At 46.2% G+C, this 26857-nt stretch overlaps 1 protein-coding gene across 1 annotated transcript in view; it reads left to right on the top strand.

Annotated features, from left to right (window-relative positions):
- LOC135374756 (uncharacterized) overlaps positions 1-26857 on the top strand; it is a 283547-nt gene that overhangs the window by 74927 nt on the left and 181763 nt on the right. The window lies entirely within an intron of this gene.

The following is a 26857-nucleotide window of genomic DNA, read 5'->3' as shown; positions in this document are numbered from 1 at the left end:
TCAATCATACTCATTGAAGACGGCGGCCACCAGTTTTCATGCCAATGGGAAGAGCGATTTTGGCAGTCCACCCGTGTTGTATCGTTGCTGGGAACGAGGCTAAGGAGCGCACGGAAACTAGTGGTTTGAGAGTAACGCGACAAGGTCTATACTGCGGGATCTTGACGTCATTCACGCTTCGCTGCTGCATCGGCGGCACGAACCGTTTCATCGTCACGCCGACGCTTATTCCTTGCTGGCACGGCGGGATCTTGTCGATTGGTATGGCTATAGCACCAGCCTGGTTTGCGCGAACCTCTGACTTCTGCCGTGCAAGGCGTTTGCGTTCCCTATCTCTCTCTCTCTCGGCGCTGGGTCTCCGCGGCGGCCACTTGTTCGGATGTTTTCACAGTCTTGGGCCGACCCATCCTAGTGGTGGCAGGAGCCCCGCACACCGAGTTTTAAAGAACCTGAATGGGTTCTCGCGTTTTCGGGCTCTTATCGTGTACGCTTTCGGCTATATACTAAAAATCCGGTGATACCACCTATGCCGGTTCTAAACCGGCGCGGTTTTCCTCTTTACCCCCCACATGTCACCGACGACGACGACGCGATCTCAAGAAAGTCTGCACTATACAGCTAACGCTGTAAAAATGACGTACTTTGGTTTTTATCTCACTTTCCGTGGGTAGCGGTTGTGAACTGGCGGGATTCTCCTCTTTACTCCCAGCGCTGAGGGATACATGCGATAAGAGTTTTGTGCGGACATGCGAATGCTGACGACTCCGAGGCGATCTCAGGAAAGTCTCCACTACACAGCTGAAGCTGTAATATGCTGGGAGAACTAGAAATTAGGATTACAAGCCCTGGGACACAGATTCGTACAAAAACTGCGACTGCAACGCGTAATCCTATTTCTTAATTATCTTTATTTCTATTTCTAATCCTATTTCTTTCTTTCTTTAATTATTTTCTTTTTATTTATTTCTTATTTCTTAATTTTCTTTATTTACTTATTTATTTCCGGAATAGAATGCCGTTAGGCTGACCTGTCCCCTGTTTTTGTTTCCTTTTCGTCAAATAAATATATCCCCTCCCCCCCCTTGAGCGCACGAGAGCTTTGAAACTCGCGGGTCAGAAAACCTGCTCCCCTCGGCTGCCAGTCTGCAACGTCATGCGCGTTGCCAATACTGAGGCGAGCGCCTTCTTTTTTTCTTTCTTTTTGCAGCGCCGCCCTTCCCGCGTCTCGACTGGTCGCTCTCGCTGGCAGATGATTCTCGGTGACCAATGAAAAACGCTCTGCCTGCTGACGTCACGAGACCAGAGGAGCCGCTGGGCGAGGTTATCGCCGTTGCGAGCTCTCTTGCAAAGCAATTTGCTCAGTAAATTTACACTTCCCGAATGAAATATTTTGCTTGACGGTTCCTGAAGGTAGTATGCTCATATGACGCAGTAAAAATATTGTATACGTTCCTATTGATTTCCATGCTCCTTTAAGGTCACGTGTGTGTCGACGTATTCTGTGACGTGCGACCAGGACCCGCCCAGAATGCATTGCGTTCGCCCAGAACGCTTTTGTCTATGGAGCAATACATTAGAGACCACCCCTGTGTGTGACGCTGATCGAAAGAAAGGGAAAACCAGAGAGATGTCCCCTTTCTCCTTAATTGTGTTTTCGCGAAGGTCTGAAGATGGACTCCATAATGAAAGTGCCTGAGCAACGAGCAGAAGACAGAGCAGGCACCTTCATTATGGAGTGCGTCCACCAGCTAGCCGGTATCTGCGCCATTTTATCATTTTGTCGGAGGATGGTTTGCCGGCAGAGGGCGGCTAATTTGAAAAGTATCCTTGACGTTCGTAATTTCACCTGCAGTGAAGCTACGCTATTATCATTGATGACATGGTTGTGGGGCTACCTTTAGGTGGGTATTATTGCATCGAAAGCTGTGGATGTGCTCGAGGAACAAGAAGCTTATGTCTTTTTTTTTCTTCTTTTTGCTGCCATCGTGCGCGCTTTGACACGCGTTGTTTATATTCCAAAGACAGTAGACAACACGAACGAGCTGTTTATGTTGCATTTTGTTGCGCATCTTTCCCAAACAGACCTCATCTTTCTTTTATTATCATCATTATTACTGAACATCATCCCTCCCTTCCCCAAAAGATCTTTTTTGGCTCTACTTCTGTTGCAAGTACTGCGCGTTGTGTGAAAAATTGAAATGTTGAAATGTTGCGTAGCATTGCATACGCAACATGCTCTTTTGCGTATGCAATGCTACTTCACCACTTGCTTGCTGTAAAACAAGGTAATGTTTCTTCTACATTTATTACGCGTCACATTTCCGATCTTCGTGGTGGCATTGGCAGTGGTATATTCAGGATTCCAAGCACGAGGGGGAGGGGGGGTCATTTAGAGGAGGGTCATGTACACCCGCTTTTTTAGGGATTGAAATGCTATTCCTTTAAAAGGGGGCGTACAGATCACAAGTTAGGGGGTGTCGTCAAATATTTAGGGGATGTAGAGGTCTGAATAAATCACTGAGCATTGTGAAACTGACATTGCGAATTTACAACACCTGAATAAGTTTTACGCATTCAAACAGATCAATGATTTAATTAATAATTGGGGGTTTACGTCGCGAGACAACTGAGATCATGAGCGACGCCACAGCGGTCGGTCTGTGGATTGCTTTCGCCCACCTGAGGGTTCTTTAACGTGCGATGAAAGCTCATCACACGGCACCGTGTATTTCACGTCCCTCGCGGAAGACGGCGTGTCTAAGAAACTTGTACTCTGTCACCAAGTTGATGGCGTCCCCGGCCGGGTCGAACCCGTGATCTCGGGATCAGAAGGCGAACACGCTACCGACTGAGCCACCGAGGCCGGTGCATTAAAATAGAAAGAAACAGCCATGCCACATAACAACAAGCCTGTGGCGACCGTTTATTTAATTACTCTTTGCACAAGTCACTCACTGTGAGGCGACTCCTTATTTGATTTCCCACAGCGCCACCAGCAATGCGGTAGAGTATCGTCCCTAGCGATGAAACTCCCGAGTCATCATCATCAAATAAAGTTGTCGTTAAGTCACGAAACGACGAGGTTTTCGAGGTAGCATTGCGTGAGTTTCGCAAAAGAGGATGTTTTCACACAAGGCGCAGTATCTGCAACAGAGATCTGTTGGGGGAGATTCGCACAGAAACCGGGCGTGCCAAAGCACACATGATGGTAGTAAAAAAGAACAAAAGAACACACACAAAAAAAAACACTGTCGATACATCAGTGGATCCGACGGAAATGCGTTATCATTAAATCTTGAAAAACCTTTGGGAACGGAGGATCTCAATACTCCCAGTCGCGAAATCCTCGATCGCGAAATTCACATTATTGAAACAAACGAAAATCAAGGAGAATGCTCGATTGCTTCGTAAGATGATATGCCGTATTTAAGAACGTAGAATCACTATTTAACTGCTCAAATTCAGGGGTTTTCGATGTCTGTCCAAGTCGTGCTAGCGAACGAAAGCCTCATTTTAGCAGCCGTTAGGCTTAGCAGGGCTGACACCACAGAGCGCACTCAGAAGTAGATGTTAAGAGCGCAAGAGCTCCAAGTGGATTCCTAACTGGAGGATTATCCTTTAAACTTCTTGCGATCCTCCATACTCGAGCACGGCACTCAAACGGTGATAAGGAGCAACAGAAGTGCCACTACCGGTGACGGTCAAGGTCTCGGTGTGCTTTCTGTACAAGCCTCCCATACCCAATGTCCTCTATGGAAGCAGTCCTCGGCATCCTGTCGGCTCTAAAGCACTTGCTCGGCTAGCCGGCTGCACAGTGGGGTTTTCTGACTGACAGCAAGGCTTTTCTGGATCTGCTGCTCTCTTTTCGCCCCAGCACCATATGCACTCTCCACGCGCTCATACTGCAAGCTCTGACACAACTCGCGGCTACTGGTCATTCTGTGACTCTTCAGTGGATCCCGGGACACGTAGGCCTTCTTGGTAACACCCGCGCGGACACAATAGCAAAACACGCAACATCTACCAGAGCTCTCCCTGCCCCCTACGATCTCTGTCTGCTCCCTGCGCATTCGCCGGTGGCGCTGTGTCCGTACCCGGCAGTTCCGAGCGGACTCTACCTCATATCATCATTTCGTACGTCTCATTGACCCCCTGCAGGACTTTACTATTGCCTGCCGTTGCAATAGAGCTGAAGAATCACTCTTCCACCGTCTTCGAATGAATGTTGCACGGACACCCTCACTCCTGTATAAAATGCGCCAGACGAACTCCCCCAATTGCGCAACTTGTTGTGTACAAGCCGACATTGAGCACTGCCTCCTATCCTGCAACCGGTACCTCTCACAAAGACTCATCCTCCAACGCCACTTGCGACAACTCGGCTACCCTAACGTCACTTTGGCCACCCTGCTCGGCCCGGTCCTGCACAACCACGGGGCAGTTGCGACTGCCCCCTTGAGCTTTCTCCGTGCCACCGGCCTCTCGACCAGCCTCTAAGGCCCTTTTGTGTGTCTGTCCGTATGTGTGTGTGTGTTTCTTTTCTTTCTTTCTCTTTCTTTTTCGTTTTCTTTTTATGGAAGAAATAGCCAGGCGGCCTATGCCTGACCAACCTTTCCCCGCATTTTTTTTTCAATAAACATATCCCCCCCCCCCCCTCCATACTCACGCATCTTGCTTCCTCTATATCAGAGAGATTTCCTGTCGGTCGAGCTTGACGCTCGGCGCGTCTTCGGACAGCACGTAGCTGCTCCACACGAGGGTTAGAACCGGCGTGGCCAGAACGCACGTTGACTGTTCTCGAGGACGAGGCAAGGGCTTTGACAATGACATCTTCTAGCTGATCCGCAGAAAGCAAAGGGTGGGCTCTGTCTCCACATGCTGTACGGAACGAACGCCAGTCTAATTCTGCCGAAGTCGCATTATGTACTCTGCGCATTTGTGCTATAATAGCCGATCAGTATGCACCTTTTGGAAGCACTGAGCATTATACATTCTTTGACTCGAAGCATCGTCTGGCAGAGAAGGTGGTTGATACGCCATTATTAGCTCATAAAGCTTTCGCGTACAGAGCAGTTTCCTATTGTTCAGCGTTAATATGGATTAAGTCATTTACGTCCATTACAGGTTAGCAGCTGAGTAAGACAGACCGACAGGCATTATGCCGTAGTCGTTCGGTGAGGTAATCACACGGGGAATTAGAATCCTGGGGCTAGAATATACTGCGCGGCAGTACTTGCGTCGCTATTTGCGTCGCCAATGAATTGCATCATGAATACTAAACAGCGCACGAATATTTCCAGTAGTCTTGCTGGTATACAAAATACAAGAGCATATAAACAAGAGACTGGTATACAAAAAAAAAAAAAAAACAAGCGGGAACAAAGGGTAAAAATAATGTACGTGCATGGCATCTGAAACATCCTACCAGACTAGCCACCATTCCTGCATGCTGGGTGAAATAAACTCCAAAACACATAGGACTAAACGTACAGGGGCCAGGCTGGTCTCCGATCCCCACATTCATCAGTGTGAACCCTGCTGATTTTGTCCTGTGCGTTTGCGATGATTTCACCCTGTATGAGTTACATCTGTTATATCTTCCCTTTTGTCTTTGTTCATATGAGGAGGGGCTCGAACCGCTATTTTAACCTCTCCATCTCTCGTCCCCATTCTCTCTATTTCTTTCTTTTTTTACGTCATTCTTTTGTTCTTATGGACGGATACTAAATGGATAGAGAACGTGGTTGAGACTTTTCCTACTATAGGCTATAGGCTGCAGCTTCGTTCAGACGCAGTCTTGTGTGTTCCTCCATTTCTCTGCATCACTGTTTTTTTTTTTTTTTCATTTCTTTTTGCAATAGTCTTCCAATACAAGTACCACCGATAAGAAGGCATGCGTGAACAATTGAATATACTGAGTGTGCGGGCACCCACTCAGTAAACCAGAGTCCGAAAACCTTCTAGAAACGATAACAGAAATTTCGACTCCGTTTTTATCGAAGTCCGCAGAAGGCATACGGCTCTTCTTTTCTTCATTTCTCTACGTTTTAGTTTTCCTGCAACTAACCCGTTTCCCTTCAAGAACGAGGGTGGTCTGATATGAAATACGGCCCTGGTCTCCTATCTACGTTGCCGCAGCTCAAGCAAGCTAGCGCATTCTGCGAATTGTCTTGAAATACTCGAAACTGCTTGTTGGTTGTGAATTTATGTCGCGATGAAGCGATGTGCGTCTTTTATGCAGAAGAATATGAAGCGGAGGCCGCTTCCCAAATCGTGCACGATGATGATAATAAGATGTAAGTTTTCTATGCAGACTTCGTGTACGAAATGCTTCCTTAGAAAGACAAAAAGTAAACTATGAGTGTGGAGCTTCTCCGTCCTTGGAGCCTGATGTCAGATTAGGAGGCACATTATCGGAAACACGAACACTCCAGCTTCAAGCATAGCCCCTGGTTGTGATATCACAACCCATTCTACGATAAAGTGAAAAAAAAAAAAAGAATGAAAGCGAACTTAACACAAAATAATCTTGTGGAATATGATGACACTATATTAACGAGGAGAGAGAAAAGAAAATGGAGATACTTCGGCCGCTCCGCCGCATTCAGCTACTCCAGAACACTTGGTGGATGTTATATCAGGTCCCTAATCACTCTCTTGGAATATTGTGAGCTGAGAGTCTTAAAAGATGTCCGCAGTTACCTATATCTTTCAGAAAGCGCGTCACAACGTGAAGTGCCGTGTTGCCTTTGCTGATATGACCAGAGTCCCAGCACCTTCTTCACGTTGAGCGGTCTACGATCCATCCGCATATCCAAGGCACTCTTCAGGGGTTGTCGGCTAGACGTGAAGCATGTATAATGCTACAGTAGGTACTCCGTGTCATCCGGTGTTATCTAGTCAGGGCAATTCGGGGTTTGAGCATGAAATCACGAGCCGCGGATAGCTGAGTGAGGAAGCGCGTTGCTACGCTACGCCGTGGAGGAAATATGTAAACCAAAACCAATTAATTACTCGAAAAAAGATATTTGAATATTTTTCGCTGAAGAACCCGATCGGCGCGACAGAGTTGCCGAAACGGCCCGAAGTAAAATTTAGAAGTTAGGGTTTTTATGTACGAGTAATTAACGAGCGTATGCAGATGACGCACTCTACCGACACAAACTTAGTGCAGCATCTACATGTCCACATTGCACTACCGTATAATTTGAATCGGTAGCGTCAGCTGTTTTTAAATTTATCGGCTGGGGACTTTTGTGCAACGCCCGGTATATCTTTCCTTCGCACACACATATTGCACACGCACATTGAAGAGCTTGGACTCCGTGGAGACTATGGAGGATTCATGGTGAACACGGCAATGCTTTATAGCTAGTACCTCCTTTCCCTCCCGCGCTATGTAGGGTCGTCCGCCTCAGCCAGTTCCTGCATACGATTTCTAACACAGTAAGGCTGTGGCTGCGCACGTGGCTGAAGGCGGCTTGTTTACATAATGGATACATGACACTTCAACTCTTCATCAGCGGCTAGTTTAATTGGCAACGGCATCTGAAAAAGTGAATGTAAAAGTTCTAATAAAAGGAGGGAGTGCTCCTATGGATTACGAATGGTTCGAGTTCTATAGACCTATTGATCAGACCTATAGCCACCCATCTCCCCCCTTCAACATTCCATATTCTGAAGACAGACCCCATGCCAGAAGGCATGTTCTTGTAGTAATAGAATGCACTTGCTTGACGCAGCTTAACGAAACAAAACTTAACAAATTGGGTATTTCGATGTGTACACGAACATCATCATAAATTATGTTTAATTAGTCGACTACGCTATTACGAGTGCGCACGAGGATCAGCACTGTTAGCACTGTGGGTTAAGGTCATGGTTCAGATGATTCAACGTCAATTTCTCTTTCCCGTGATACTAAGTATTGGCAAGGGATGATAAACTCTATATTAACTACCACACACACACACATACACATAAAGAGACGATGATGAGATGCCACAGATTTAAAGAGAACCGCCACATTTCATTCTTATAGGAACTTGTTAACCTTTGGAGCCACTTTGAAAACAGATACCGTCAACGCCAAAGAAACAAAAAAATTGCTTTCGTACCACTGCATTCCTCTAAACGCAGGAAATGGGCTCGCATTTGTGATTTCCGGGCACGACAGCACTTCGACCAAACACTCGTATGTCGTGAAACAAGTCTCCCCCGATAACGTGACTCGAATCTTGCCCATCGCAGAAAAGCAATCACCCTTTCGTTGACGTGTCGACGTAGCCTTCCTTCTTATACTTGCGTGGAGGCCCATCGGGAAAGTTGTCAGCGACCTGCGTGACCATTTATTCGCCATGCTGACCGCGGTAGAGTTCCCAGATGTGCGCCGAAAAGGGATTTCATGGTGGTTTCACTCGTAAAAACACCGCGCGGCTGGTTAAACTCGCATCCTTGGCATTTTCGTCCGCACAGAATGTCGTCGACGAACGAGAGCTGCTTTCATAGAGCGGCCCTTAGTGGTGGGACTGAAATAGCAAGGTGAACCAGATGACATATATTGTATGAGTCCTTTTTTTTCCGTTATTGGTTTTTCTTATTTTGTCAGAGAAGACAGATTAATGGGGTAGTGGTAGAAAGTATGGTGCTCATCGTCGTGAATAGTCAGTGGCAGCTTGGAATACAAAGGAGTCAAAAGTGTATTGGGTGGTCCGAGAAGTGCTCCTCGCGTTCTACTACAGGTATGCTGCACTTCTATTGGTTGTTTATAGGTTATGTTAATGGGCCGTTTGAATGCCGTCATCTATACATTCTTTTTTTTTAATTCCGTGTTAGCGCCGCGAAGCCACTGTGACTATGAGAGGCGTATAGATGTGGACAGATGGAGAGAGGAGAGCAGGAAGAAGTGGGGGTTAAGTATGCGTCCTGGGCGGACTTCAGGGGGAACTGTGCCGACATTCGTGTGGGAAGTATTCCGAAAGCCCATGGAATACCTCAGACAGCACAGCCGGTGGTAGGATTCGAACCCACCACCTCCCAGCGTTCAGCACGACCTTGGCTACCACCAACGAGGGCCATGCCACTGGTCCCCGACAGTTAAGTCAGTGGGTTACAGTGGGTTACTAACTGCAGTATCGCAGGCTTTCACCATGGTACACTAGCTACCCACACAGTAATTCTTGCTGCGCCAACTCCAAAAGAATGAAATATAAGAACCGCGATCTGTTCCTTATATAATTGGGTGTTTACGTCGCGAGACAACTGAGGATCTGTTCCTGGAGCTCGAGTATGTTATTGATGCAAGTAAGTAATCGAAAACGTGTTGCATATTTTAACTGTACGTCAGTTATCGCAACGGCACGGATGCGCCTGTATCCCCTAGTGCAACTATATTTGACCCCACGCACTGACGTCACGCAACGTTTTCGGAAAGGCTGCTGGGGGGCGTCCCATTCCGACATTAGCGGCGTACATAAATGTCATTATCGAAAGCGGCCTGACACCCGAGCACACCGTGACGTGTGCTTATAAATAATCATCCGTTGCATTACATTAAGAGCCAGCGCAATTTTCTCGCAGCGCCATGCATCCTCATGAATGATTAAGAATTATGTTAGCGTCAACCGGGAATTGTCCCAGCGTGAGGAGGATATTTATAACTCAATAGGTTTGGCCCGAGTGCACCGCAAAAGAAAAGGCTGACCCCGTTAACCTGAGCCACTCACAAGTTGTGCGCCCCGAGGGCTGTATCTCGAGCGCTTCTTGCAGGTGCTTCTCAATTATCGCCAAAGTCATGCTTGCTGTGCATAACCGAGCATTCTTGTTTTATGAGCGGGTTTAGCCGTGATGACTGTCGCGGTAAGAGTTTCGTCTTCTAAGTATACAAGTGACAACGGTGGTTTAGAGATTTAAGGCACATAAACAGCTGTGGTTATGTGTCGTTGAGCAACGACGAAGGAGTGCAGAGACTAGGTTAAAAGCACAGGCGTAGTGTAATCAAGCTAAGCGGATGTTCAGTCAACCGCGAGCAAATTAAAAGTATGTGAATGCGAAATGGAGTCCTTAGAGTTTAAACTGACGAATTAGGGGAAAGCAGCGGCTTGCCTCTTCCAGAGTTCCACCTCGATGACGAGTTGTGGTTGTATGGAGATTACAGAAGAACAGCAGGAGAGTTCAGGACTCGCGCAAAGGTCACTGATCGGATTTCAGCACGAAAGATACCTGTGGTACGATGTCACAGCACAAATCACAGCCGCATGTGGCTTCCATGGCCGATTTCCTCCAGAATGACACTCTCTCATGAATCTAAAGGCGCGTCCTCACTATGGCGATCTGCATAGAGAGGACGCACCTTAAGGAAGGGTTGCTTCAGAGGCACTTGCAATCATTTAGCCGCACAGCCGCTGGAGTGAACTGCGAGCGCCTAATTCGTGTTTGGAATTATTCGCGTGTGCTGTTAGGTAGGCTATTTTCCATCTTTCCACCGGTTAGGAAACGTCAACGAACTGCCAGCTTTAACGGCGCAGAAACGGAGCGGTTTCCGCGGCTTTTTGTCCCATACAGGGATTCCTACCACATTACCACAACGTCAGCAAATAAAGCATTGATAATACGGCCGATATATGACTCAAACGTATTGCGTTATGGACCCTGCCTCCCTTCGCCGCGAAAGAGCAAGAAGGAGTCCAACATATCACATTGCATCCTGAGGCTCTCATGGTCCGTTTACTTTCTTGGACATGTCCAACAGCATCTCAGTTTCCCGAAGAACATAAAGAATGCACTTTATTGCTGGTCTCGCTCAGAACAGGAGACAGCACTCCGCCAACTTTGTCTTTGCGTGTTGCCCTTGGGGAATGATGGCAGTGATGCCGTCCCGACCTTTGATGTTTTCCCATACTCTTCCTTGGTGTGTTTTTTCTCTTTTCTCCTAAGTAATCGTAACTGATCATTTCGTCTTCCAGCGTCTACTGAGAACATTTCTTTTGCTGGTACAGCAAGGTGTGCATTAGGAGAGCCAGACGAACACGTAGGACGTTGATGTGACACGTAATAATAAATTACATATCTTCTTCATGTTGAAACTGATTGTCCCACTTACCGATGTTAGCCCTATGCAGTTGTTCTGTGTCTTGCCGATACCGTGTGTAGGCTCTGTTGGAAAATCAACTGCCGATTAAAAAGGGGGGGGAATGTTTATTGTATTTAAAAACAGGAGGGAAAGTTTAGCCTGCGCTACAGCGGCTTGCTGGAAAAGAAAGAAGAAAGGAAAGAAAAAGAACAAACAAACAAGGAAAACAAAGAAACAAAAAGGAAAGAAACCACGAAATTGATCACAGTTCACCCAGAAGGCCACAGATCCGCAGGAACTGAACAAGTGCCTTTGTCAACGGACCATATTGGGTGGGGCCTAGCAGCGTGGCTATAGGAAAGAGTCCGAAATCTTGAGGCGAGCGATGCGCGCCCGTATGAGAAGACGATATTAGCGGTAACGGGTGGCTGTGGAGCAGCAGGTGCGGAATGTCTCTTTCGACATGACAGGTGGGGCAGTTGGGTGACGAAAGGTGGCGTCCGCGCCACGTTCAATCCAGAGCCGTATATTAAAAGGGAGTCTGGCCATTAATGGGTCATGCCTATACCTGAAGCTCCACCCACCTTTTCAGCTTTCCGACCAATGAAGTCTTGAAATATGGGGCGCTATCAATCAGCCTATCCTCACTATTGTCCCCCCTATCCAACATGGGCAGCGCCATTTTGGGTGGCAAGTGGATTGGATGGGATTGAAATGGATACCTCTCGCAATCTGCAAAACAAGTGGATTGTTGGTGCAAATTTGATAAGCTCCACCTAGGGAGCGTAAGGCACGTCGGGAATTGTCGTCTGCTTCCGTCGTTGTACCGCTGCCGGCAGAACCACCTGCTGAGACACATTCTGTTGTCGGTATGATTTTTAAACAAATCTACATGAATAGTTGAAATATAAGAGGCAAGAATGTTTATATCCATGAAATCCAGCTGTTAGAAATAAGACTGTACAGCACAGCGCCGTTTTTGTTATGATTTCGTTGTGATCGCCGTGTTCACTAGGCCTAACACCGGCGACAAAACGTATTATTTTCAGTTAGATATTGATGGATGAGCATAAGTTGAAACTGATTTCTGAGAAATTTATATTAGGATGTACATTTGCAGCGTAAAATCAGGTTAGTCTGTGAACATTTTTTGTCACGAAATCCCCGCTTCACTGTGTTTGTTTTCGTCGCCATTTTGGGTGGCAGTATGGTGTCATGGCGACCCCCTTGGTAAAAAGCAAACCAATCAGAGGAGCGAAACTGTGATTGACAGGTCGAGCCTCTTTTTGTGACTCCTCCCAATGGCCAGACTCCCTTTTAATATACGGCTCTGGTTCAATCGAAGCCTGTGGAGCAAGGACTCTTCCTACCTGGGGTAACGGCCTACCAGTGTGTGGGTCATTGTAGGGTCAATCGAGCGCAGAAAACAATTTGTTCTGACAGCGGCTTGGAAAAATGCCTGAGAGCGATTTGTGCAGTATCGGTGAATGGCTGGCCGGCTTACCCCGTCTGTCTACCGATTAAAAGGATTTTGCATGACGGGTTGAAACGTTCGAACCTGCGATTTTTGCGGCGTATGCCCATGTGCTAGTGGGATCAGCCTGCAGGTATGATGGCGTATCCCTTTCCTGTTTTTAAATCGTGCATTGTAGGCAATGTCTGTTCTGCTGTCGACGTTTGTGCACATCGAGCCGAAGGCGTTATTTTTAGCTTAATATTCTAGCTTGCACTCGCAGAGAGCAGTGAACGGTAACGGAACAGTGGACAACGGTTCCAACTCCTGGTTCTCCTCGTTTCTTTTTTTGTCTTTATAGCCATATTTCCCTTTTCGCTTTCTCTTTGTTTCGAGGAGTAGCAAGCCGACCTTAGTCTGGCTAATCTTTCCTCTCTTATAATAACAACGAATAAATCGTGACTATGACATGGGATGATTCACCGCTAGAGAGCGGCAGCCTACCCCATTACATGCGTGGCATGGGATGAGAGGTGTGAGAGTGAAGTTAAATGAGCTTTGTACGGCCCCAATTGTTATTAATTATAATTGTTATAATAATTGTTAATTATAATAAGCATACTCCCTCCACACAGAGACTGGCTATTCGTAACCACGAAACCGAGCCACGAAACCAAGCGCGAGCCAACAAGCACGACACCATATGTAACGCGGCGATACGCTCTGCATAGGGCCGCAAGTGAAATAAAAGTGAAGTATCCGTCAAGCGTATCTGGCACTATATTTTCGCTCGACCTGCATCACAGCGATTTGACAAGGGGCGAATATCCACGACAAGTTGAAGGGGCGGCTGCCAGGAGTGGCAAGCTGTGATTGCAGTGTACGCCTCTCGTTGGTATCAGTCCGACACCCAAACGTTTGAAAGTGTAGTGTGTGCTAGATAACAAATGCGCGTATAGTCACGGTGAGTGAGTGACTGTTAGCCATATAGTCGTATTCGCAGCTTCGCCATTTATTAAGCTGTATAGGAGGGTAGTATTTATAAAGTCAGTCGAACTCTGGAATCACGCCTTCGGGCTTGTCGGGAACAACGTGCCCACATTATTATTTCCATTAAAAGTTCAAACATTTGGACTCCCTCCCTCTCCTTCCTCCTTCCTTTCTCCTCTCCTTCTCAAGAAGCTTGACAATGCGGAGAGGCCTCGGATTGGTGTCCACAGACGATATCTCTCGATGATTGGCCAAATCGTTTGAGGAGAGCAATGAGTGCGCGCTCCGCGTTGTCTTGAGAAGGAGAGATAAAGTACACTTTTTTTAATAGGCTCATAAATCACCAAAACACGCAAAGGATAAATCCCGTTCCTTCTATGTTGGTGTTGAGGTAACGCTATTCAGCGATGAGAATTTTTTTCACTTTAGTGTCCCTGTAATGTACTGGGCTACTTCTTGGCAGGGCACTTCATACGACTTTATTTATATCACGCTGATAGATACTCATTCGCAGCGTGGCATCTTCAGACACGCTGTTAACTTTTTATTAAATATACGCCGCCTATACCTATGTGCTCTCAGCACTGAAAGCGCTACTTATATATTTGTTTATTTATAGACGTTGAAGAAGTGGTTTGCATTATGAAACAACTCAGCCCCGGGTAAGAGGGTAGGGGTTTACTTTTCCCTCTTCCCTGGGAAACATGTATTCCGGTGGAATCATATTTCTTGCTCTTATTTTTTTAACTATCGAACGTCACCCCCCACCCCCCGTACTTGAAGGTAGCCGCTGATTGAAATACGAGCAAATTACGCGAAGTACTGCTTTAAGTTCCGGTAACGGCAAGAGAGGAAAGTGTCTCTTAAATCTTCATTGCTCAGCCTATAATTGATAATCGACCAGGGCGAGACTCTAGACCTTAAAGAGGAGATTTATTCCACCTGAGGCGCTACCGCTGCGCACGACTAGCAGAGGAGATTCTGCGGGTTATTTCTGAAACCCTCTTTCATTTTTTATCGTCTGTGTTTTATAATACCTTCCATTAAAGAATATTTTTTTGTCTCTTCAGTCCGTCTAGGCAGCTCTCTTCTGTTACGCATAGGATGATTAATGCAGCCCCGTGAGTAGAATCCGATAGAATACGTTATCATTCCTTTTACCGGAAAAGCCTTATTTCTTTTTTCTCCCCCCCCCCCCCCCGTTTAAAGTAGGTAGAGCTGGGGAGGAAGGGAGACTGAGGGGTTTTAAAGCTTTTACCAAAAGTTGAGGAAGTTAGTGTGCATCACCTGAGTTGTAATAGAATTTGGGTTTAGAGCTAGCCAACTAGGGAGATCTCTTTTAGCAACAACGAGCTCGGGACCGCCGTCAGGGAGTCTGGAGTGAAATAATAATAATAATAATAATAATAAATCGGGGCTTTACGTCGCGCGACAACTGCGATCATGAGCGACGCAACAGTGGTCGGGTCTGTTGATTAATTCTGCCCAGTCTTGGGTAGTAACTAAGTTACTTTTAACTTGTAACTGTAACTAGTTACTTTTGGGGGGTAAATAGTTACAGTGACTAGTTACATTTCCAGAGAAGTAGCTTTTAACTGTAACTAGTTACTGTTTCGGTGAATGTAACTGCAAAATGTAACTGGTTACTCGAATAAATGTCGTTCCTTTTTTTTCTTTACCCTACACTGTAAAAACAGAACTTCACCACATAGCACGCTCCTAGCCAACCATCATACCGAATGATATCATTCTGTGTCATGATATGTTCAAAACAGGGGGAGGACAAGATAACAAGATAACAAGATCTGGGACAAGATAATCTGTCCCAGATAGGCGCCTCCTTCCCCTTTTCAACAAATCAATGCACAGAATGATATCATTCGGAACGATGGTTGGCTAGGAGCGTGCTATGTGGTGAAGTTCTGTTTTAAGAGTGTACCTTACCCTACTTCCCCCTAACAGTGTCTTCCTTCCTTTTATCCGTAATCGGCATGTGCCCCGCGCATTGGGCTCTTGACCAAGCAGGGAATTCCAGCTTTGCGAACAGAAATCGTAGTTGAAGTTAGTGACCCTCAACGGTCGGAGTGAGTCATATGTGAGTAATAGTTGCACTGCCCTAGCACGGGATCCTGCCTCCTGTGGATATGGACAAGGGAATGATTATGCACAAAGAGGAACTTTCCGGTCAGCTCACTTGCGCTCCGACCAGTCGAATGGCTAATCCTGCTCCGGTTGCTGCTATCATAAAGCTTCCGTGGCCGCTCTATGAAGGAGCCTTCTAGTTTTTATGATGGAAGGACGAGAATAATTTAATTAATAAGACGTACTCGGCAGACAGGACGTCAACTTCAAACCTGAAAAAGCGATGTGATGTGACGTGAATAAAGAAAAAAAATGGGGATGACCTGAAAAAGCATCTTGAGGCGAGTCCCTTGTTCTTATGTATGTCTCTCTCTCTACGCGCTACGAAACGCGTGCGTGTCACCGTGCCGTTATTTTTCACTGCGGTGCGCCAGGTCGCATGCACATGTCGTATTTTTCCGTGTGGGATAACCGCCTAGTGACTTTATACTGCTTCTGGTTAAGTGCAAGACAACTTTTATCGCACTTCAGTAAATGTAAATAAATGTATGTGTTTAACAATGGTATCACCCTCTCATGGTCATTTTTATAAAAAGTAACTGTAATGTAACTAAGTTACTTTCTCTAAGTAACTAGTTACTCGACCAAGAAAGTACCTATAACTGTAATTTAGTTACTATTTTTGGCAGATAAACTGTAACTCAGTCACTTTTTACAAGTAACTTACCCAAGACTGATTCTGCCCACCTGAGTGTTCTTTCACGTGTGAAATCTCGACACACGACACACCACATTTAACGTCCCTCGCGGAAGGCGGCGTCTCTGAGCAACTTACCCCTCCACCAAGTTGCCACCGTCCACGGCCGGGTTCGAACCCGCGATCAGCAGACGGACACGGTACCGACTGAGCCACCGAGGGCGTGGAGTGAAATAGGCTAGTAGTTTAAGTTGGATTAGATTAGAGGAGAAAAGAAAAATGCCGCCAGTTGGCGCTGATAGTTCGAACATTCCCTATACGGCGCTATTAATTCTAAGGGCTAATTTAGCTGCGCTGAATATTTTACTTAAACAGTTCATGTTAGATACAATAGACAGAATATGTATTGATCTCTTGTGTTTTTATACGGTTTTAGTGTAGTGCCAGAAACATAGCGATGTCCGTTAAACTATCTGATCTTACGAACATCGTGAAAGGAAGCACTGTACCTGAATTGTTACCCGAAGTTTGCCGGAATGCTTTTATTATTTCGATTCATCGTCGTCAGGCATTATAGTCTATCAGAAGAACAGCGACAGATGGATGCTGAGTCCAATACGTTCCTTTGAGCTATCACACGTGCTTTCAGGTTTCAGGCAGACAACACATTTTGAAACCCACTGATTCAGTGAAGCCTGTTTAAGGCAGGGATGGGCATAAATACATTTTTTGAGTATTTAAATATAAATACAAAACACTTTGTTGAAAGGGGTATTTAAATACTTTTCATAAATAGTTTTCAACATGTGTATTTAAATAGAATATATAAGTACAGTATTTAAATACCATAACTACTACCATAAACACTGTGAGGAAGATGTCATCTGGAAATACAGAAATAGCGATGACCATAAGAACAAATCATCAAGGAACAATAGCATTTATTTGTTTGATTATCATGGAGATATCAACATTAGAAATTTCTCGAAGACTGCTACTTTGGGCATCTTCTGTTCGGTCGTACAATAAGATTCGCAAAGGAGAACAGCTTCTCCACAGTTGCCGATGAACAAACGCTTGTATTAAATTTGACGAAGATGCTTCGTAGAACAATGTAATCGTGTAGTCGAGACCGTTGTCCGCAACAATAGTGAGAAACTCGCCATCTAAAATGGTTTGTCGCATGCGCGTGCTAGCGCAAAACCGGCATGATTGCGCCCCAAACTCGCCCTTCTTCACGAAAGGTCAAATGCAGGGCAACTTTAGGATATGAGTTAGTATATTCTGTATTTAAGAGTATTTATAAAGTAGTTACAAGAATAAATACCGGAAAATTGGTACTTAAATATAATTAAATACATTTTTCGAGTCTTTATTTAAATCCAAAAATACAAATACATGTATTTATATTTTGAATAGTATTTTAATTACAATGTGTTTAAGTACTGCCCATTCTTGCGACGAGACACACACATTAAGAGATGATGGCGGGATGGGGCTGATGCCGGCCAGCAGGCTGGACGCTGCCCCAGTGCCATTTGTAAACAGTGAGAGATGATGATGGAGATGAGGATTCAGGTGATCAAAGCAGGGTAAAGAGGCCCGTTGGCGGCAGGAAATACCAAAAGCGACGGAGACCTTAGTGCATGTGAACGCTACTGGACCATGGGCCCAGCACCTTGCCAAGAGTAAAGGGGTGTGGCCGATTGCATGCATTCCGTGCTGCAAGATGTCGCGCTCCCGCTGGTAGACGGGGCAGTCCATAAGTAGGTAGTGCAGGTCAGCGCGCACATTGCATGATGCACAAAGGTCCTGCCTCATAACTGGGGTAAATGCAGCATTCAGCCGCATACGGTGAAGAAGAGGTTCGTAGTGTCACGAATGGCGATGAGGAAGCGACAGACAGAGAGAGACGGATCCACTTTGGGCAATATGATAGAGTGGGCTGAAGGTATCTGATGACCCCGTAGGCAGCCTGGTCTGCCTCTTCATTGCCGTGCATGCCCACATGACCAGGTACCCACTGTGTACCCACGTCAGCAACAATGGACACTAGAGGACCGCGAATGTCGATTGTTCCGAGGCATCGATCGTTGTTTGAGGACATCGTTGCACGGCAGCATGGAAACCCTTATTTACAAGCTATCTTGTTTCTTGTTTATCTTGTTGTATGTTATGTAACCTTGTTAATTTATTCTCTTTTCTATATTTTAATATTCGTTTTCATTAGCGTTACCGTCGCAACGACAAATATATTTCGATGATGACAGATGCAGTGACATGTACAACGACCTCCTGGCTAACTGGACCTGCATATACTTCACTGCTGCGCAAGGTTGACACTGAGTTATGTTTCCGATAACAACTATCCTTCCCTCAATGAACTGCATCTCTCTTGCATATGGCGGCTGAACGTTCCGTGAAGCGCTCGACCCTTACATGAATTCGGAAAGTCTGATTCCCCTGGCAGCCACGTCCCTATGTCCCGACTCACGTCCACATATGTTTCTTTATTCTCTCCGTGTGTCGACGCCTGTACGTCGCTCATAGCCACAGTTGCTTCGCGGCGCTAACATGCAATGTAAGAAAAAAACGAAAATTCGCTTGGAGACGTCACGAAGTTTATGCAGTCAATACATTGCGTGAGAACACAGTGACCGCCTGTTGTAAGCTGCGCGCCAGACAATGTCTGGGGGGGGGGGGGCATATATAAGTTTAATGAACAGGAGGTGGCGTCCACGCATGGAGAGGTCAGCCAGACCTATGTCTGGTGTTTACAGTCAATGCTGTGCAAGACCAATCAGTGTTTTACAAACCTGGACTTCGCCTACTTTAGGAGCACTGATGAGCCTGCCGTTGTTAACAACCAGAGTCTGAGATATAAAGAAGGGGATAACGGCGTCCGTTGATTGCTCCAGCTCGTCTGAACTCCCCTCAGATAGCTTTTCTGTTGTGGGCTCGACAACTTCAATCTCATCGTCCCTGAATGGCCCCTGTAGCGAACAACGTGGCGATGCAGTACCAACGGGTGAAATTACGCCACAGACGCGAAAAAAGTTCAAAGCAATAAAGGTAGAAAACGAGAGCGTCGATTCTTCTTTCAGCAGCCAGCTATTTCACGCGTTGCGTTTTTTTTATATTTGTTTTCGTTTTTGTTCTTCTTTTTTTGTAGGCGTAGGAGCGTATTGTCATCCGAGGCAAACTAATTAAAAGGGGAATATAAGGGGTTGGTGTTGGTGCGCCTCATAGACTACTGGAAGTCGATATATTCTGTACTCAACGCTTATCACTTCGTATGCACTCGTAGCGAAGCACGGGCCGAATCACGGGCCGAAGTAATGGCCGCGCGTTATGGGATAACGACAAGTCGAATATCGGGCCCCTGGCGAGGTGTATCTTTACCCGTCGCAGACACGTTGGAGCTCCCCTCACACGGCGTTGATTGGACAAAGAAATGAGGGAAGGGGCGCAATGTATTTCCATCGACAATTGAGTGCGCTGGAGGTGCACTGATGTTTTTCGCTGCTTCGCAAGAAGGAAAATGGAACCTCCTAATTGGCACTTTTACTCACGTTCAATTGCAAATGGCACAGCGGATGAACCACGTTCCTTTTGCATTACTGTAAAGGTGACGTGATGTTTCATATCGCTAAGAAATATTTTTTTAATAAGATATGCGCCTTTCTAGGGGTACAGGTTCCTCAATAATATCTTGGGATTCTGAATTGGAATTTCGTCTTGCCTCCTCACTGCACGTCTACCATTTATCATCATCATTCAATAATCATTTTTTAGCGTTCCATGTATCGCGATTATGCTTTTAAAAGTTCATTCCTACCTTCCTGCCTCCATTTAACAAAGTATGACGCATCATGGCCTTGCTGCTTTTGATCCAATAAACGCCAAATCATCGTCATCACCATCATCATCAAACTGTTAACGTTTAACAGCACTGTTTTCAGGAATGTCGATTTTAGTTGGAAGCCATCTTTATAGAAATTAGACAAGATGGCGTAGGCAAGTTGGCATGCGTGATCTGGTTTCTGTGTAGTGCTTCTTCGTTGCCCATGCTCAGGCATTACTCATCATGGACTTTATACACGGCCAGCTTACAACTTTCACATTTCTTGTTTCGTCAAGTGAGCTAATACACGAAAAAAGAACGTGACTTCTTACCTTTGTAAGTACAGTCATTGGTTCACCGATACGAGATGTTCCAAGTAGGGATTCCATTCACCAAAACAGTAGGTTCACTGGTTCGAGCTAATAAAACCTTATCGCATCTGTCGCTGGACTTCCTCAGAAGCCCGAACACATCCACGATCTTTTTCAGTCACCCATCAACAAATGCCCTAATGGACTCTGAAAAAACGCACAACGAAAAGAAATAGATTATAGCGATTATTTTTTCACCGCTGGGGCGCAGTACCCTACCTCATTATATGTGATACATTAGATGAGTGCTACGAGGATGAAATGAAATGAGTTAGGTACGAAACGTTCACAGAAACAATTGGGGTGTCCTTGGATGGCCGTGCTATACACAACAAAGGGGGAAAAAAGGCGAAATGAGGAGAAAAGTACAAACAGGAAAACCGATGCTCATTAGAAAACAGAATATGACACTAAAGCATGTGGAGACGACCAGTTCTCGTTAAGGACTCCATAAACATCTGAAGACCAGGACGGTATTGCCCGGGGTTCTGACAAGGACCTATAGTTGCAGGCACGTTGAATGGTTTCAAGCTAATACTATTCACACGCGCACGCACAAATGGACGATGATGGGATAGACATGCTATTCAACTGAGCACGAAGGCCCGGGGATGGGGGTGGGATTTTCGTATAGCTCACGTTCTATAAGGCCATACTCAATGTCCACCACAACGCCGCAATTGGAGCATAATCTTGTATCACAGTATCCGGTCCTGTACTTGAAATGTGGAGTGCAGGCTACATTGAGACAGAGTTTATGTTGGAGGGAGTCGGCGAACTAACGAGGTACGTTGGAATCCGCAAGAGCGGTTCAGTTCATTTTCTAATATAGTATCAACTGCAACGTTAACTTTCACGGGTCGATACTTTGACCCTTTGCCTGACCACTAGCTCTCCTAGTAACGATTCTAGCGGCAACCTAATCCCCCCTCTCCAGTGCATCTCCTCCACTGAGCAGAGCACATTAAATTGCCCCTGCCCACGCAATACGAGGTGAGCGATGCATGAGAACTCCCTAACGTATCCATGGGAACAGGGAGGCATGACACAGCTCTACTTCCTTCATCGTTGTGAGAATCTGGGATATTAGCTTCCCAACTTTAGTCGCGGGCTGTTATTGTCGAACTCTTTCATCTTCCTCCCCTTCTATAGTCGAACGTATTTAACTGCGTGACATCACGTGAAAGAGTACGAATTGACATATCTTCATTTGGCATAACTAGAGGTGTGCGGGGGTGTGGATATATCCACGGTTCCACGCGACATCCTTGTCATATAACGTTTTGAAATTCGCGCTGATAAAATGCGGATAAAACCGCATGCCTCCGCGGTGCCCGCAGATATCCAGATTTTATCCGCCATTAAGCACTCGTGTCTCTGCCGATGTCCCTATGGGAAGCCACAGTTGAGAGCACGCAGTGAATTCAAAATGGTGTCGAAGTGTGCCATCGTTTGCATTGCTTATGGCGAATTCAGGTGGTCATTTCGTGGCAACTTTTTTGCAGCAGAGGACGAAATCCGAAAACGAGCGACCGCGATGCCCCCTAACGTGATCCAAGCGGCTAAAACCGCTAGATGCCTGGCACTCACGTTCGGTTCGCAACGGTCACATGATCCAGAGCGGGCAATTTCTGAGCGCCAGGCCGTGTTGCCATGAAGTGACCACCAGATTTCGCTATTAATTGCCTTCAACTGCAATTATTTTCTTAATTGCTGTCAAGTTATTTGACAACAGTGGATGACATAACCTTCCTGAGAAAGTTTGGATGCTGAAAAGTAATAACGTTTGTAAGGTAACATTTTTGCCGTGGACACACAATCACACACATACATTAATTCACCGCCGCTGAGGCGGTACACTGCCCTATTGTGCGTTGGGATCGGATGGATGGTGATGATGGGGACTTTCAGAGAGCAGTCAGATCGGTGCAGTGGATGCCGTGGAGATCCTTTCCTACAAATGGAATAACCGCGCGTGTGCGGATAGAATCAATATCCGCGCGAATACGGGTACACCTGTTTCAACTAGCGCGAAATGTTCTGAGAGAAAATATTCGTTGTAGAAATACAGCATATAGTAATCAGCAAACACATGTAATGAAACTGGGAACCTTTTTATGTGCCGAGAAAGAGATCGCATGGCGTCCACCTGAGGCCTTATACTTCGCAGGAGAGCCCTTGCCATGCCCCTGGGGTATGTTGAGCTTCCGGGCCTACTCGAAGAGGAATATAATTTGTACCTACATTACCTCCTCTGGCTGCTCCGTTATTCACCATGGCACCTTCGATTTGCCGCCACTTCGATCGTGAGTTAGTGATTCTGAGTTGTGGTGATCAGCAATCACACCTTTGGCCTACTGGTTACATCCATGGCATAATGCGGACGAATTCTGCACTGAACGCATAGACATTGTGTTGACAAGTGCCATTTTGGCGCGCCAGAGAATCTACCGTATTTTCAGGTGTATAACGCGCACCCCTAAAAACGGGCCGAATTTGAAAAATGTTCTATGTATAACGCGCACCGGCGCAGTAACGCGCACCACAATGGTGCTGCAAGCTTCTGTACTGCCACCGGTATACACAATGAACCAAAGCGATCCAAACAACTTTACAACTTTACAAACAAACAACTTTATTTTGACCTTGGAGAGTGGGGAGTTTCATCGCCACAGGCGATACTCTACCCCATTGCTGGTTGGAATGGGAGGAATAAAATAACGCCCCTTCACAATAACGATCGAAGTCAAAGCGATGTATCATATATGCATATGCTATATTTGGAACACATTTAGTCAAATCCGTTAAGCTCCGATGCAACAGCCCTCGCTGTCATAGTATACTTCAGTCTCCTCTCTGCTTTCCGTTTCGCGTCCCTTCTCAATTACGCCATTCTTCTGAAATGAATTCAAGATTAGTGACTGCTGAATGGCATCCTTAAGCAGCATCATTAATCTTTTATGAAGTCCAGTGCCCTTTCGCCGGTTTTGTCAACTGACCCTAAGAGATATGGGAGAAAGCAGCACACTCTGGAAGAGGTTAGAATTTGTACGTCACCGACCTGAAAAGGAACTCTGCAGGAAAATATATCCGTGTATAACGCGCACCGTTAGATAACGCGCAGGACCTCTTCAGAACACTTTTTTTTACTGTATAACGCGCGCGTTATACACCGGAAAGTACGGTATATGACCCGTGTGTGTGTCATCCCATTTTTCGCGTTCAATATCTTTTCACCGAAGGGATGCAGGACCATAAAACTGCATCGTTAATCACACTGGAGGGAATTCATAACACGCGCAATTCGAGTTCCAACACTGTTGAGATGCAGGGCACCGTCGACCTTAACGAATGTTGTCTCTGCGTGTCAGAAAAGCGTCACGCAAACCTGCCTTTTGAAACTCTATCAGCCAATCATGGTTGAAACCACATTACTCTGTATTATAACGAATGACATAAGAGAGACGCATGCTCTCTTAGCGTTTAAGCCGGAAGACTTCCTGGATGTAAACCCTTTCACACGGAGTATATAGCGTGCGGGAGTAGATATGTTGTGGACAGGTTCAGCTCAGCAGGTATGCGATGCGATTTTTCTCTTCTTTTTTGGACTGTTTTTTTTTTCACACACAGACTTGCTTCAGTGAGACCACATACAACAAAGGCGGTTCGATTTTAAATTTTATCTTACTCTAAACGAACGAAACCCCGCTTGGTTTGCATTGGAAAGGTACGCTTCCTGGAAATGGTTACACTGGTCATCGATGCAACTCTACGGGTAAGACGAGGGAAAAGAGAACGAGACGCAGAGAGATTACTATGGGGAAATTACTCGTTTCTGTTACTCTGATGCAAGGTGATAGCACATGCGGTGGATTTCATTTCCCACGTTATATATCAATCACATTTGGCTCAGTGTCCGATTCGTCAGTGTTTCTCTGGAGTCTCTCGGTGATACGAATGTCCTTGAAGCTAATTCACGCGACTGAATTATCTCCCGTGCCACACCTTCATCGACCAGCGACACGGCCGAGCGGGTAACAGCGTCCGCTCGCTGGTGGTAGCCAAGGTCGTGCTGAGGACTGGGAGGCGGTAGGTTCGTACCCTACCACTGGCTGTGCTGTCTGAGGTTTTCCCTGGGTTTTCCTGCAAGCTTTCCAGACGAATGATGGCCCACCTCTCCCTGATGCCGGCCCAGGACGCATAATAAACCCCCCTTCTGTCAACCACTCTTCAGACTGCTGTCCCCTCTCCCTCTGTCCACGTCTCTACGCCGCTCGTGGCCACAGTTGCTTCGCGGCGCTAACACGAAATTTAAAAAAAAAACATGGTCGATCCGCTGGTGGATCCGACGGAAATGCGTTAGCGTGGGAACTTGAAAACCCTTTCGGGGGGGAACTCCCCTTCACAACGCTACACAACCCTTCACACAACGCTAACGCAGGACAGCATCCGCAGGCAAACGAGCCTTTCGGGCTTGCTCCTATTCAGCTTGGCGCCGCCGTCTCGCAGCCTCAGCATTCTTTCGTCGCCGGTCCTCCGCACAGCTTTCATAATCCATGGCGAGCAGAGGGGTGGCATCGAATGTATTGCTCCGTAGACGAAAGCGTGCTGGGCGAATGCAATGCATCCTGGACAGGTCCCGGTCGCACGTCACAGCAAACGTCAAGGCACATGTGACATTAAAGATGACCGCGCACGTGATCGGCGACCAACCCGTTTGTAAACAATGCGGTTGTTGTTTCTGAGCGACTTTTTTGGATGTCTTTCGACCACGGTAATTATTTTTATCCGATAATATCGCAGTAAAACGCGCCGTTTTGCACATAAGGCCTCGTACTGTTGACGACTTCCAAAGATGTGATGACGACCGCGCGTCAAGACTCACTGAGCTGATGCGATGTAGTTAAATAGGCTACCATGCTGGGGAAGAAGCACCGGATACATTACGCTAACAAAATACGTTCATCTCTTGGCTTTATGACGACGTAAATATGTCTGTAAGCGGCAAAACGACTTGTAAACAAAGTCTTGTGACCTCAAAATGACGTTTTTTATGACGTGCGACCAGGACAAGGTGGCGGTTTTGCAAAAAGCACCCGCTTCAGGGTGGTTACAACAATGGCGGGTTTATATCACCCCTGTGATGGCGAGTCTACGCAGACACATCTGAAACTGTCGACCACAATAACTGCACGTGCTACTGCTGCCACGCCGGCGCCGCTTCGGGATATCCACGTACCTTCTCCTCTTCTCCCCTCGTCGCACCTCTCTCCACTTCCGTGGCTACAAACACAATACGCCGCGATTCTTGCGCAGCGAGGACCCCTAACGCATTAAAAAATAACACCTTGATTCAAAACGTCGCGTTGTTCGTAACCTCCTCTCTGCGCCGTCTTTCACTTAGACACCGTGTTATTGTTCAGATAGCAGAAACAAGATACGGAGAGAAAGAAGCCAATAGGACACGTATTTCAACTCTACATATCCCCCCTCCCATATGGTAATGATGTATGCTTGCATTTCGTGCAGCCCTTTCTCCAGAATTTAATTATTCCAATCCCAGGGATCTGACTGATAATCAAAAAACTGAATCTCGTTATTACAGTCTATTATTAAAAGACTGCAGACGCTGCTATGACGTGCGCTGCTTTTGAACAGCCCTGATGACGAGATACGAATCGAAGCGGAAAAATACGAAAACAGCCATATAGAAACTAATGATGAAAAACGTTGCTTCACGGCCTTCTTCTTTTCTCTCTCTCTCTCTTCTTTCGGCGTAGTTGAAGATGAAGGCCGGGAAGTACTTCTTCTCCTTTCTTTTTCTTTCTTTTCATCTTTGTTTAAAGGTCCCCCTGCTATTTTTAGCGGAGCGCTATCTCTTTGTATCTGATCGTTTGTGTCATTTCTGTCGTCTTGGGATGTACATATTTCCTCACTGTTCTCCTCCACTGCCTGCCGTTAGCATTTAGTCGAAGTCTCCTTATGGCGTATCGTCGTCGGTTTCCATTTCCTCGCTAAGCCCCTCCACGGCTGCCCAACTTTATTTTATGTAATTCTGTCAGAGTTTTAGTTGAAGCCAACGATGTGGACTCGTTCTAAACGCCACTCGTCATTGTACTCGCAACTGCATAACGGAAATGAGGAACGCCAGCTCAGAAATGATAAGAGAATGTAGGAAGCTTGAAGCAGTGAGACTGGGCGCTCAGAGTTTGCCAAAGATTATGCAAAAAATCGAGGGCGAAAAAAACGTAGAGTTGACGGCAATTACTCGTAACAAGAATTTCTACTCAGTCTCCGTGCATGGATATATTTTGTCGATACGGGTATGTGGATACAGAGTTGTTCTTGT

Source organism: Ornithodoros turicata, unplaced genomic scaffold (genome assembly GCF_037126465.1).
Source record: "Ornithodoros turicata isolate Travis unplaced genomic scaffold, ASM3712646v1 ctg00000746.1, whole genome shotgun sequence".
NCBI classification, from domain to species: Eukaryota; Metazoa; Arthropoda; class Arachnida; order Ixodida; family Argasidae; genus Ornithodoros; species Ornithodoros turicata.
The sequence above is the reverse complement of the archived record's forward strand: the minus strand, read 5'-3'. Positions and strand labels throughout refer to the sequence as shown.